The following is a 15,526-nucleotide window of genomic DNA, read 5'->3' as shown; positions in this document are numbered from 1 at the left end:
TGCATGCTTGTTTTCAGTTTTCAAACCTGAGGCGTAATGAAAAATTCAGGAATGTTTGCACTAATTTGTTTTGCAAAACACAGTGCACATAAAATGTTGCAGGGTGTGGAAAAAGCATTTTTAGTAGCTATTAATCAAAATGCATATTCAATAATATCTGCAACAAACACCCACTAGAATTTTCTAATTTCAGTGTTACCTTGAGTGGATCCTTAGTAATAGCATTAGCCAAGACATTAACTGTACTTGAAATGCTCCTGGAGTAAATTAGAAATATTCTGTAACACTCTTGACAGCTGATATATTGCAAGTGAAATAAAAGCTAGCAATGTATTTGTTTAGTGAACACTCTGATGAGAAACATCACAATTGCATTTCATCTGAGAATTATCCTTTCCAAACAACAGAAAATAAGTAAGAGAATAAATAATTTGGAAGCATCCTTTGGTTAGGGCAGGTAAACAAAACAAAAGTGCAAACATATACTTTCTATATTGGTGCTACAAAATTTCAAATAATTGAGAATAGTAGTACATTTTTTATTTGAGCTTAATGATATGTTTGTAAGGCTTTGCATTTGTGTGTTCCATCAATTAAATAACACAACCTAAAAAAGCTTCAGAGCGGGGAAATAAACCAAACAGTAGTGGTAAAAGGATAGAAACTAGTGAATTACAGTTGATAATATAAATTTCGAGATTACTTTCAAAGGATGGGAGGAAATGGTAAGGCAAATAGGGTTGGTGGACATGTTTCAGGGAGTCTAAGCAAAGACAGGAAGTCACGCCCCTGAGAGTCCCATCTAGAATGTCTGATTACAGTAGTTAGCAAGCATGTGATAACATCTTAAATAAGGACAAAGATTTCAAATCTGTTAAACTGAATAACAGGAACCCAGAGGACATCAGTGAGAGCAAGGATGATAGACAAGAGAGAATTCCTGCAAGACAGGAAATGGGCAATGGAGTTTTCAACTAAATGGACTGATGTAGGGTGCAGTTTGAGATGTCAGAAACAGATTGGAAAAGCAAATCTAAAGGATAACAAATGTATATGTGAAGGATTTCAGTGGGGGGCAAGGTTGGAGGTAGACTGTGACTGGAGGTGAAAATATTAGCAAGAAATTCAAAGTTGAGTTCCTGATAAATAAATTGTTTTGTTTGTATGCTAACTGTGGTTTACCTCAGTAAGCGAGCTTACAGTGTTCATTTAGAGGATGTTCTTTTTTTAAATCAAGAATTAGTAATATGATAATGGAAATGGATTATCAATATTCAACTTCTGTCATCTGATTTTAATATCTGAGACCTTCATAGACACTTAACAATTGTTTAGATCAATATTTATCATTTCTATGATCACCTGACCAGGTTAAGTCATATTAGAATTAGAATCCCTACAAGATGGAAACGGGCCCTTTGGCCCAACAAGTTCACACTGGCCCCTCCGAAGAGTAACGCACCCAAACCCATTCCACTAACCTATTATCACCCCTGACTAATGCACCTAACCTCCACATCCCTGGACACTACGGGCAATTTAGCATGGCCAATTCACCTAACCTGCACATCTTTGGATTGTGGGAAGAAACTGAAGCACCCGGAGGAAACCCACACAGACATGGGGAGAATGTGCAAACTCCACACAGGCAGATACCCAAGGCTGGAATTGAACCTGGGTCCCTGGTGCTATGAGGCAGCAGTGCTAACCACTAAGCCACCACGCTGCCCGCTTATGAAAATGAAAGTCAAGCTCATGAAAATAAGATCTTTAAACAAGGATCAGTCTGAGCCAAAATTAATATTGTTATAAAAGGACACTAAACTCCGATCTGTATCTCCTCATTGAAAACATGAAAATGTCCCTCTGTGGCTCTCTTTCTTGTGTGGAGATACTGGAAAATCTCCAGTATGGTCTTCCATTCACTTTGCTCTGCAAATCCCCATTTGAAGGAGAAGTAAAGCACTTTTAGTCAAAGGAAAAATTTTCAACAAGTAAAGAAAGAGTGCTTTGCATAATTTTTCAACAGGAAATAAGAACTATAAAGGAATTGCAAGGAACAGAAATACAACAACTCATCAAATCATGTGGTGCAGTCTGATCCCACAACCAATGGATCAGATTTAATCTCTGCAGTCCTGCCACATCCAGCTGGAAGTGATGTTAGACAATTAGGCCAACTAACAGGAAATGGAAGATCTTCAGGTTTTTAACTAGAAGATACAGATTAGAGTTTAGTGCCCTTTTATAACAATATTAATTATGGCTCAGATTGATCCTTGTTTAAAGATCTTTGTACCTAAATCAAATTTACTGCATGATTCAAAAAGGCAGCTCACCACCTCCTTCTTAAGGGCAACTACAGTTGGACAGTACATGCCGGCCCAGCCAGCAATGCCCACTTTCTAACAGCTCTGTGGAATTACTTTCACGACAACTGCTTGCAGTGATTCAAGGAGATGACCCATCATTAACTTTTCAATAAATGACTTACCTTATTGTCAACAGTCCATTTCTCATGGAAAAATAAAGATGCTATAACTGGGATTGAATCTGAGTTGATACAAAACTTTCAGTGTAATATTCCATGTAATATTCAAAACATGTACATGTTTTGAAAGATCGCTGGAGAAACACATATGAAAGAAGTTAACATGAAGGGAATGTCTGACTTGATGAATTCACATATAACTACAACAATTGATAATGTTCTTTTCCAGACTATTGAATATTCTGCTTGTTCTTTTAACAAATTACAGCCTCTTTAAGAACTTTAGAATAGTGGATCCTAATTAGCCGGATTTATGTTCTTTTCTCTCCTCAAAATTAGTCAAGGGGAAAATGTTTTGAGATACAGTCACAGTCAGTAAGGTTCAAGATTTGCAGAATGGACCGTTGACCTAAAGAAATTAGGTGAGACTGAAGAGAAGCTCCAGCATGGTCTGTGTCTGGTCATGTGCACGTCACCCATACGATCGGTTGGGTTGGGCACTGTATGTGGCGGGGGAAGCATGACTAGACAAATTCTGCCACAAGTTCTTGTTCATTGACCTTAACAGGGAGCTTGGCATGTCACTGAGTGTTAAGTATTCAATAGAAGGATGGACAAGGACAATCTGCAGGAGGCCCACGGAGATTACTTCTATTCAAAGAAAAGCAGGTTAATATAATTCTCAACTGTACATTGTAAACTGCAGCTCAAATACTGTAATGTGGTAAATCTTATGTCCAGTAAGCATCACTGTTATTCATTTGATGTCCACTTGGGGCAATTGGAAAGTGTCTTTGAAAGTCACTATAGCTTTTTTTTAATCATTGCATTGTAACACAAAGAAACTATTGCCGAGAAAGTTCTAATGTTCAAAAATATGAAATTTGAACATAATCATAAAGCAGCGCACAGAGGGGTTCCTGAACTTCACATGCAATGATATTTTAAAACAGCTTTATTTGCCATTACATTAACAATATCAGTAACTGCCATACATTAAAAGTATATTATGTAATAAACACATTTGTGATAAAAAGAATATGGTTCATTGCTCTGAAAATTATGCAAATAATTGTAAAATTGACTGCATTATTGTGCAGATCATTGTCACTCTAAATATCCATCCTAACACGGAACAAGGTAAATGCGAATCCTTTAATGAAACTACTTGTATCAGTTACTGAAGCATGTACTATACTCAATGGATAATAAAGAAATTACTTGCCTATAAAATGTTACATGATTCATTTGCGGACTGTTGGAAGTTGCAAGAAGCTAATACATGTATGTGTTTTGCCTTGGGGAAACTTTAACAGGCTATATTTTTCCAAATTGAAGTCCGAGTTATTCTTAAAAGCAAAGTTTCGGCAAGACATATTTTATGATTCATGGCAGCCATGCAATGTGAAGTCAATTTAATGGAAGTAGAAGCTTATTTTACATGCCGTGTATAGACACCCCAGGATGGAACAAGAAGTGAGGAAATATTTTATTCCTAATTTAAATGAAAAACGTAAATTTATTCAAAATTAAATGTGTCATTTTCCAAAGTACATTTTCTATTAGAGCTAATTGTGAAAGAGTCATGATGGTAAACATTACTGTTTTTGTTACTTTGAAATGGAATTCTTGCTGAAATGAATTTAGTTGTGGTTCATTATTGCATCGCAGTTGTTTGGGATGTCGATCACTCAGATTCTCTATTACACTGATATGATTACTGGATGTTAGACATTTCAATTCCTTGCTCAGTAGTGAAAACCATTGCATTGGGAGGCACTGTAATAATGTCATGAATTGTAATAGGAAACCTCAGCTATCAAAAATAGTAAATGAAAAAAAAGATCCATATGTACTACGGGAAAGAAACATCAGAGGAGAATTTTATAGATCTATGTGAACGAATTTGAAAACAGGGGTCTTATGGAACGTAGTACTGTACATGGTCTTCCTTCCACCTGCCCCTGTGCCCCAATCTGTCTCTGCTGTGATGTTGGAAGTAATAAATGTGGATGTAGGAATGAATGTGAGATTCTCTCAGACATTTCCACTGAAGATGGGGAATGCTGTGCCTGGTATATGTAGCTACACACACTAAGGGAAGGGATATACAGTTTTTGGGATAGACCATTGACATGCAATGGAAGTCCTGGTAGAGAGAGTTCAGAGATTTTTCTGTATTGCCAGTCGATTCCTATTTCACACTACTGTTGCACTAACTGGTGATATACTGTCTAGTCTCCAGACGAACAAAGGGATTACTGATGATATGGAGAGGGAGAGAGAAAACGAGAGAATGAGAGGTAACGAGAAGTGTAAATGATTGAAAATAGGTTCGCCATGCAAGACAGGACTTGTGGTGCTGGGGAAGGGTATCAAAGAGGAAGGTGTTCATGTTATGAAATTGCTAAGCTCAATGCTGAATCCTTACGGCTGTAAGGTGGAAGATGAGGTGCTATTCCTCCAGCTTGTGTTAAACTTCACTGAAGCACTGCAGCAGATGTGAGGCAGAAATGTTGGCCAGGGAACATAGTGGTGTGTTGAAGTAGCAGGCAACTGGAAGCTCAGGGTCATTTTTATAGTCAGAGTCTTAAGTGGTCACCTAGCCTGCATTTTGTCACCCCAGTGTACAGGACACCACATTTTGAGCAGTGGATGCAGTAGACTAGATTAAGTGAATGCAGGTAAATTGCTGCTTCTCTTAGAAAGTGTGTCTGGGGCCTTAGTTAGTGAGGAAGGAGGAAATAATCATACACCCTCTGTGATTGTATGGGAAGGTGACATAACGGTGTTGGGGGGAGTTGGAGTGGAAGAGGAGAGTACACCATGCTGTTGTGTAGGGAATAGTCCCTGTGGAATGCTGACAAGGGGAATGTGTAGTCAGCATCCCACTCAATGTGAGATGGAAGTGGCGGCCGGTGATCCTTTGGCTGTGGACGCTGGTGTGATGGTAATTGAGGACCAGGAGGACACTATTGGTGTTGAGAGGTGAGGAAAGGGGTAAGGGCAGAATTGCAGGAAATGGGTTGGCCCTGTTAATGAAATGTGACAGGGAATCCTTCGCTGAGGGGAAAGAACGTGGATATTTCTGAGGCAACCCTGCACAAGGTGACATCATCAGAACAGATGCAACAGAGATGGAGAAACTGGGCGAATGGAATGGAGCCCTTACAGAAAGCAGGGTGTAAGGATATATAGTCAAGGAAACTGTGGGAGTGATGGGTTTGTAATGGATGTTGGTGGCCAGCTTATCTCCAGAAATGGATGCAAGGGGTATTGAAGAAGAAGGGGAAGGTGAGGGAGTGTCAGATATGGACCAGGTGAGGGAAAGAACGGGGTGGAAATTGAAGCAAAACTGATACATTTTTCCAGTTCCATATATGGACTGAAATTGGTCAAACCATTTGATTGAATGTGATCCACCCTCTCACCACCAAGGACTGGTCCGCTTTGACTTTAAGACATGGCCATTTAGTTGAAGCACATGAAATATTTTTGTCAAATGTGATGCTGATATATGCTGCAGGTATGGCATTAATGTAGCCTGGTGCCATGCAGCAACATCATCTCCCTCTTGACTGTTCAGTGCTGTGGATGGTGACAGGCTGCCACTTCTGCAATAAAATTGCCATAGTCCTACTGGATCATAGGGCTGCTCTCTCATTAGAGAGAGACGACTAGTGGTGAGTTTAACCTGAGGATGATCACCTCACTAGTGAGGGACAAGATTGAGAAGGAGGACCTTCATGGTGAACCTTGGCTGCTCTAGGAATTAATGGCTTCACTCTGCAGCACAAAATAGCCATCAAACCAACTGAGCTGAAACCAGTGAAGTCGACAGCCTCTACATTCGAGCTGAAGACCCTATGCCCTATACGATAACGCAAGACTGGGAGCCTGGCAATTAAAGAACACAAAGTCCCTGATTCACCTGTCTGTTGGAATCAAGTTAACGGAAAACACCAATAAGGTTCCTGTACTTAACAAGAACTACTGTTTCTCATAAATAGATAAATTCTAATCACAAATAAACAGTTATGACCTATTAACATATGACCACACTGGTTAAAATCCCTACACACACACACAGACAAACAAATGGATATTGGTCTAATGGAAGGAGGCGATAAAACTGGTCAATTCAGTTCAATAGCACCGATCAACAACTTTCCTTTTACCCGAGAGAGAGAGAGGAAGTGAAAGATTCCTCCTACTGCCCGAAGATATGCAGTTTAGGTGCATTGGCCAAAATAAATGTGAGGTAATGGGGATAGGGTGGGGTGGGGGGGGGTGGAGTCAATGGGTCAGGGAGGGATGCTCTTTGGAGGGTCGCTGTGGACTTGATGGGCCAAAAGGCCTCTTACTGCATTATAGGGTTTCTATGATTCTAACCTTTCTTTCCAGCAGTTCAAAGACTTCTCCCACAAGCTGTTCAGCTACTCAAGAACCAGAGTTTTTGCATGGCTGATCACAACTGACCACAATCCCCCAAACTGTTGCCAGCCAAATCTCACTCTACAGACATGTGCTGTGCTGTCTACAACCATCTTGCCCACTACTTGAATAAAGCAGAAATGAGGATATTTTCTAATCAACCTGTTCAGAGATGTTGCTCCACACCTCCTGAACCTCCTGCTTCAGAGGTAGAGGCACAACCACGACACCATAATACCTTAAATAGTAACGTATACACAATGCAAAATGACCAACGTAAAATGTAACACATTTTTAAAACTCATTTTCCTTTCACAGTCCCTAATTTAAAAGCAGTTCTTTTTCATTTAAGTCAACAAAAAAAAATAGAAAAAATTAAAGGATATGGTCTTTACACTAGTAATTCAGTCCTTCACCTGTGCTGAGGTGCAATTATGGCTGCAGACAGATTTCAATGAGGATTTCTTTTAATGAAGCACAGATATCACACACACTCCTCCCTGCTGAGGTTCAGAGAGAAGAATGGGTCCTTGACCCAAAGTGAATAAGGCCTCCTGTAATGAACATTTCTCCACCTCTTTCTCCCAGTTCCAACAGCCTTTGCTTGCTTTTGCTCATTCTCCTGGTCCCACACTGTTCCAAGAGGGAGGGAAGTCATTTCTGTGATCAACCAATTTAAGCATAAGACAGCAAAAAATGATGACAAGTACTTAACATGTCACTCTTTGTAGAGTTTTGAAACATGAACCAAAACTTGCAGAATGGTAACAACCGCCAATAGGAATCAACCGACAGCTAAGTTATAAGGCATTGATGATCTCTTTAAATAACACTGGTGGGAAATTTGTGCTGCTGACCTTTGCTGCTTGTTCACCTGTAAGCTTACAACAAATGTCAGCTGAACTCCAAAATCTGTTTTGCATGCTGATTGACATTATGTTTGCATTGAACTTGTTCTAAGTACTTCTGCCAGTCGTACATCCTAGCAGTCATACTGACACCTTCATCAAGAAGACATCCAGGAATCTGTTCACATGCTGTTGTAATGATATATGTAGTTTCAAATCTAGTAGTTTTTGAGACAGACTTTAATTGAAAAGGGAAACTGAGAAAAGAAATTGACCCATCCACATTCTAAAGAAACTATGACAGAAACTGGGATCGAAAACAAGTCATCTGGAGAATCTGAAACTGAGTCAAAACATAAAAGGACACAGACCCATCAGAGTTTATTAGTTGATGAGTCCAGTTGTGAAACATGGGCAGGTTGAAGAAAACTGAGGCCAGATCCTGAAACTGACAATAGACAACAAAAATATTTCTCAGAGCAGCTCTTACTGTTACCTGAATATAACATTGGTGGATTGTCTAGATTGTCATAAGCAAAATTGACAAGGGGTCTGCAGGCATATGCAATTTTTTAGTGAAGATTGTGCTTGTGAAGTTCAAGTTGGTTGTACACTGCTATTGAAGATTAGATGAAATCCTTCAGAAAGGAGGATAGAGTTTTGAAGGACTTTGTGACTAAGATAAATGACATAAATGCTGGACGAACAGCAAATCTAATTGACAAAGTCTGTCTTAGCCTTATCTATCATTTAGTGTGTACCTGTAATTTATAGTTTGTAATTGACTGCAATTTGCTGGTTAATTCATATTTAACTATTTAAATAGTTATGTCGATTTCGGGTTTTAGACTATAGCTGATAACCTAACATAAGTGATAGTAATTGCTAAAAAGATACAAAAAGTTGGAGCTATTAGTCTTGCACTTATTGGAACTAGGAGTAAGAAATCTTGGAAAAGAAAGACACCCTTTTTTATACAGCACGAGAACAGGGTGAGGATTGGCCAGAGAAGCATCATTTTTGTAGAAATGAAGTGTCAACCTTAATTCTCAGACTAGTATATGTATTGGTCAGGGCATTGCCTTGGGGATGTCTCCATAATCCCACATTTGGAAAATGTGCAGAGTATTGTTATGAAGATGTGGGTGTAATTTCAGAAAGTTAAAAGCAGCAGAACTACCAGACACAGGGCCAAGTGTTCTCAATAAGGCAATAATATCGAACAACTCGATTAGCTTGTTTCCTGGAGACAAAAACAAATTTGAATTTGGCCAGTCATGTAAATTATACCCCAAAATATATAAATCCAATCCAGTTTGAATTGAATGTATTGACAATCTAAAGAGCCAATGACACAATCTGATGGGGGCATAAGACAGGGGAAAATTGAACAGTGGAGAGGAGAACTGACAAGCCCAGCATGTAAACAGACTGTCTGAAAAATAGCTCTCTTAAAGGTACCTTTTCCATCAGCAACCTGTGACGCAGAAATTCATAAGAAAAAGAAATGAAGACACAGGAAGATCCAAATAGAAGCACGAAAGCTGCCTAGTTTTGAGATAAGAAGTTTGTTTTTGTTAATCTTAATTGGGAGTTTTATCAGACTAGTATTACAAAAGGGAAGGTAAAAGATAGGTTAGAGAAAGAAATTGTAAATAGTGGTTAGCTAAGTATACTCGGTTATACTTTAAGAAATAAAGTTGTTAATTTTTACTTTAAATAGTTCTTGGCCACTCAATCTTTTACAGATTCTGCACGGGATAAATCTTTTCTGTGTTGCTGGTTTTAAATTTAGCAGGAGGGTTTACCCTGTGTTGTAATAGTATACACAGTTTCATGTTGCCTACATAAAACAGAATCCTTCTATATTTATACATGTAGCTTCTAGCCCATGCAAATTCATCACACTGTGAGCATTGTGATTGCTTGTTGGAGTGACGGTTATGAGATATCACATGAAAAAGCATTCTGTTGTAGTGAAAAGAGCATTTTCAACTCTGAGGTTTCAAGTAAGCAAGTATTTTATTTGGATCAATATGCAAGGGAGTAGATCTTTCCAGTCTGTGAGCTTTACTCAATCCCACAAAACATGTAGCACATATTTCTAGCATTCAAACCCTGTTCTAAATGACATAGTTTCACAATTTCAAAATTCATTCTGAAATACTCTATAAGGAACATGCAGATTGAGAGATGTTATTCAACCCTTTTAAGATGGCTAATCTATTTGTATTCTATTCCTCATTTGTCAAACACACACAACCTAACATTATCACATAAAACCCAACATTACATTCCAGTACTGCCCTCTGCACTGTCTCTTCTCTTGAAAACCATTTTTTGTGGCATTGTTGCTGGGTCCTCAGATCCAGACTCTGTGAGTTAACCTTCTACCTGTTCCCACTCTGCTTTGAGAGTTGTCCTTGATGTTCTCCTGACCTCCCGTGAAACCCTGTCATGCCCAGCTGTGCAGGAATGCATCCAGCAGCTCATCTGTAATTTTGGAATCTTCTCTCTGTCTTATGCTCATTTAAGGCATGCAGTCTAACTCAAAGAGAAGTTTGGCTGTAGAACATGATTGAATAACATCACTACTGGTCAACCCTCCCTATTTTGCACAGAGGCAAACTCCATAGATATGGGTAAGTTGTACTCAAATATCAGACAACCCCTAAGTTTTAGCCACTTCCTGAAAGAGGTCTTGCAAAATCAATTTTAGTTCCAACAATAGCACTTTCCATAACTAGTTCATTGCTTTTGGAAATAAATACCATTTCAGCTCATTAGAATATCTGACAGATTTCCTGGAGTTTAATTTGTTTATCGTGAGTGTAAGCCAAAATATAAAAGAAAGTCTTTTGTAATTCATTCTCCTTCAGCAATTTTTTCCTTGGAAGCAACTTATTGAAACAAACCTGCAATTGTATAAGTAGTCACATATTCCAAAAGACAGGCAGAATATTGGGTTACAACACTAACATTCCCAATTCATTCTTTTTTCTAAGACATTGGCACATATCCTACCTGTAAGTGCAAGGCCTTCCTGATGCTGATAGAATCAAAAGGTGTAATTTAATCCCGTTACACTAATTTTCTGGAACTGGGTCACACCACTATCACTATCACTATGTTTTACTGAAAGGGTCTCCAAATGATGAATAGGATTGTAACAGGAGCAAATTAGGTCACTTCTATGCGGTGATCTTACACTGTATATTTTCCTCCCATATTGGCTGCAGTCAAACTGCAGATTTCAATTAACACAGATGAACAAAACTACACAAATTTAATATCATTTGTTTAAAAAAATAAGTTTTTATTCTCTCAACAGCAGAAAAAGGGACATTTTAATGCCTCTTTAAATAATAAAAAAAACTTTAGAATCTCCTTTTCAGATTAATTGCCATATTCACATAACAAGAGCAACATTCTTGTTATTCCAGTCAAGATCTGGGTTGATGTATGAAGTACATGTGAACATATTTGTCAATGCCACTGCATCCAACCGTTTGCATAACCTGACCAGTTTGCAACCAATTTAGTACATGGATTAATCTCCAGCACTACACTGGTCTTATAATATAACCATCAAAGAGAGATGAAAGTTTCAGGACAAGCCTGTTCTCCTCAATGATGGAGGCCCTCAACTACTCATAAGTAATCAAAATCATATGTAAGAATCTGACATCTAATCAAGAGGGTGAGTGATTGATAATAATAGCTTTGAACAGCTTTAGCTGTTGCATTCAGTGACACTGTGATGTGACATGACAACCAGTGTCATGAAACTGTCAATAGTTCTTGTTTTGAAGTGTTAAATAGCAGCTTCAAATGATGGCTGATATCTGAAGATTATATCATTTAAGCTCCTTAGACAGAAGGTTAGTCTACAATCAGGATTTAGAATTATCTCGAAAATGGTGTGATAACATTATTTTTCCACGTATTAATTTGATCATAAGTTTGTGGTTGCAGATAGAGCAGAAGGAAATTTTAAGCAGTGTATTTGTATTGCTCAACATCATTCAATAGGACCAAATAGATTTTGAAACTCTGATTTAAACTGTGTTCAACATAATATACCACTCAGTAAAAGAATTGAGAGCATTGTGGCTACTCAGAGGCACCTTATGGAGGCTATTGTAACTGTTACCTGCTGTTGCTAATTAAAAAAGCTCCAGGGCATTTTGATGATACCAGTTCAATGGCTTCTTGAAATTATGACCAGCTGATTGGGGGGAGGGGGGAGAAAAAGATTATGTTAACATTGTGGCACTGTGTTCCATTTCTGTAGTGTAGTGATTATCACATTCGCTTTACAAGTGAATTGGCACTGGTTTGAAATCAGGTGGAAATGTTTGCATGAATTGCTGGTATCGCAGTAGAGAAATAACTTTTGAGGCTCTTGAGGCACAGTGGTAGTGTCCCTACCCCTGAACCAGTTGAACTGGGTTCAAGTCCCACCTGCTCAACAGTTGTACAGTAACATCACTGAAAAGGTGATGATTTCTATTGTGGCACTGTGTTTGAAGGGCTGTTGTGGTACAATGGTAGTATCTCTACCTCTGGACCAGGAGACCTGGGTCCAAATCCTACCTGTTCTAGAGTCATGTTATAACAACTCTGAAAGGTTGATTAGAAAATATCTACTGATTTTAAGCACTAGTTAAAATGACTCACCTTTTCATTTTCATTGTTGCTGGAGTTGTGAAAATAACCTCTGAAATGCAATAGGATATATTCAAGGATACATTGTTAAGGCTTTCACCCACTCTCTGGCACCATTTATTCCAGGCATTCTCTGAAAACTTCACCTAAGAAGGGTGAGGATGAGAATTTTGGTCAATGATCCTATTTTGTTAGTGGGATGACTGCCTCAAGGGATTCAAAATGTGATCCACAGCGTTATGATCTTGGTCAAGACCAGTACCTTTTGTTTTAAAACAAGATATTATTCTTACAGATAACTGAGACCACCTTACAAGTTTGTTTCTCAGTTTCCTGCTGATTATTGGGGGAGGGGGGGGGGTCTATAGTACAATCCCAGTAAGGTGATCATCCCTTTCTTATTCAGTTACATCCAAATTACTTCCCTGGATGCATGCCCAGGAATATCCTCCCTAAGAACAGCTGTAATGTTATCCCCTCCTCTCTGCTCCCCCCCCTTTCTATCCTTCCTATAGCATCTGTATCCTGAAACATTAAATTGTCAATGTCCACAGCTGAGCCATGTCTCTGTAATTGCTATGATATCTCAGTTCCATATTTACAACTAAAAGACAGGGATTTATAGACCAGTGAGCCTTAGCTGGTGGTCAAGTTGTTGGAGGGAATTCTGAGGGATTGGATTTGCATGTATTTGGAAAGGCAAGGACTGGTCAGGGATATTCAATATGGCTTTGTGCAGAAGAAATTGTGTCTTTTTAACTTAATTAAGTCTTTTTGAAGAAGTAACAAAGAGGATTAACCAGGGCAGAGCAGTGGACATGGTCTATATGGTTAGATCACATAGAATACAGGGAGAACCAGCCATTTGGATACAGAATTGGTTCAAAGGTAGGAGACAGAGGATGATGGTGAAGGGTTGCTTATCAGACTGGAAGTCTGAGACCAGTGGTATGCCGCAAGGTTTGATGCTGGGTCCACTGCTTTTTATCATTTAGATAAATGATTTGGATATAAACATAGGAGGTATACTTACTAAGTTTTCAGATGACTCCAAAATTGGAGGTGTAGTGGACAGTGAAGAAGGTTACCTCAGAATACAACAGGATCTTGATCAGATGGGCCAATGGACCAAGGAGTAGCAATTGCAGTTCAATTTAGATAAATGAGAGGTGGTGCATTTTGGAAAGACAAATCAGGGCAGAACGTCCTAACTTAATGGGAGTGTTGCTGAATGGAGTGCAGGTTCATACTTCCTTGAAAATGGAGTCGCAGATAGATAGAATAGTGAAGAAGGCATTTGGAATTCTTGCCTTTATTGGTCAGAGCATTGAGTATAGGAAGTCATGTTGCAGCTGCAGAGGACTTTGGCTAGGCCACTCTTAGAATACTGTGTGCAATTATGGTCTCCCTGCAACAGGCAGAATATTGTGATACTTGAAAGGGTTCAGACAAGATTTACAAAGCTATTGTCAGAGTTGAAGGATTTGAGCTGGAGAGAGATGCTGAATAGACTGAGGCTATTTTCCTTGGAGTGTCAGAGGCAAACCTTATACATGTTTATAAAATCATGAGGGGCATGGATAGGGTAAATAGACAAGGTCTTTTCCCTGGGATGGGGGAGTCCAGAACTAGAGGGTAAAAGTTTTGGGTGAGTGGGAAAAGTTTAAAAGGGACCTAAGGGGCAACTTTTTCACACAGAGGGTGGTGCTTGTATGGAATGACCTGCCAGAGGAAGTGGTGGAGGCTGGTACAATTACAAAGGTTAAAAGGCATCTGGGTGGGTAAGTAAATAGGAAAGGTTGAAAGGATATGGGCCAAGTGCTGGCAACTGGGGCTAGATTAATTTAGGATATTTGGTCTACATGGACGAATTGGACCAAAGTGTCGGTTTCCATGTTCAACATCTCTGTGATTGTGTGGCTCTAAGAAGAAATCTAAATGCACAGTTATTTACTGAATAAATTAAAGCCAGAAGATTCGACCATTAAAAACATTTTGTTTTTGTTATGTACTGGAGTCAAAACCAACCCTAAATACTATGAATGCTTAGTAGCATGGGACTTAAACATGGCTAAAAAGAGACAAGAAGTTGAAGTTTTTATCTTACATTTATCAGGACTAGGAGCAAGAAATGGACTTTGAGAACGGAGATACCATTTTATGCAGCATGAGAAAAAGATGCTGATTGGCTGGAGGAGCAGCAAGACGACTTAACTATCTATCTCCATTCTCAATACCCAAACATATCACATATTCATCTTTCACCCATCAGCACTTACTTGCCCTCAGGACCCATGCCTAACATTAAAATACTTCACCTTCATCGACCAATGCAGCCAGCCACACACCCATAACTCACTGCTTCCACATGCTTCTAGCTATTTACCCATGACTGTAACATTATCCATCTGGAGGTCTGCACAACTAACTTGCAGGACAAGTTGGCCTTCAAGAGGAAAACATCAAGAAGACTGGCAGGCACAAGGATGATAGGAGACAGATGTTGGTGGTGGAGGCCATTGGTGCTTTGCAGGGATTGGTGCTGGGTCTACTGTAATTTATCATTTATATAAAAACTTTGGATGAGAATTTCGAAGGCATGGTTAGTAAAACTGCAGTTGACCCCATAATTGGTGGCATAGTAGACAATGAAGAAGGTTATCTAAGATTACAAAGGGATGTTGGACAACTGAGCCAATGGGCTGAGGAGTGGCAGATGGAGTTTAATTTGGATAAATTCGAGGTGTTGCATTTTGGTAAAACAAACAAGGGCAAGAATTATACAGTTAATGGTAGGTCCCTCGGTAGTGTTATTGAACAGAGATACCTAGGGGTTCATATGTCTCTGAAAGTTGTGTCACAGGTGTACAGAATGGTCACTAAGGCATTTAGCACACTTCCCTTCATTGCTCAGATCATTGAGAGTAAGAGTTGGGGCGTCATGTTGAGGTTGTACAAGATGTTGATGAGGCCACTTTTGGAATACTGTGCGCAGTTCTAGTCGTCCTGCTATAGGAAGGATATTATTAAATTGGAGGGTGTTCAGGAAAGATTAAAAAGGATGTTGCTGTGACTGGAGTTGTAT

This window comes from Chiloscyllium punctatum, chromosome 12 (assembly GCF_047496795.1).
Source record: "Chiloscyllium punctatum isolate Juve2018m chromosome 12, sChiPun1.3, whole genome shotgun sequence".
NCBI classification, from domain to species: Eukaryota; Metazoa; Chordata; class Chondrichthyes; order Orectolobiformes; family Hemiscylliidae; genus Chiloscyllium; species Chiloscyllium punctatum.
Note: the sequence above shows the minus strand (reverse complement) of the source record.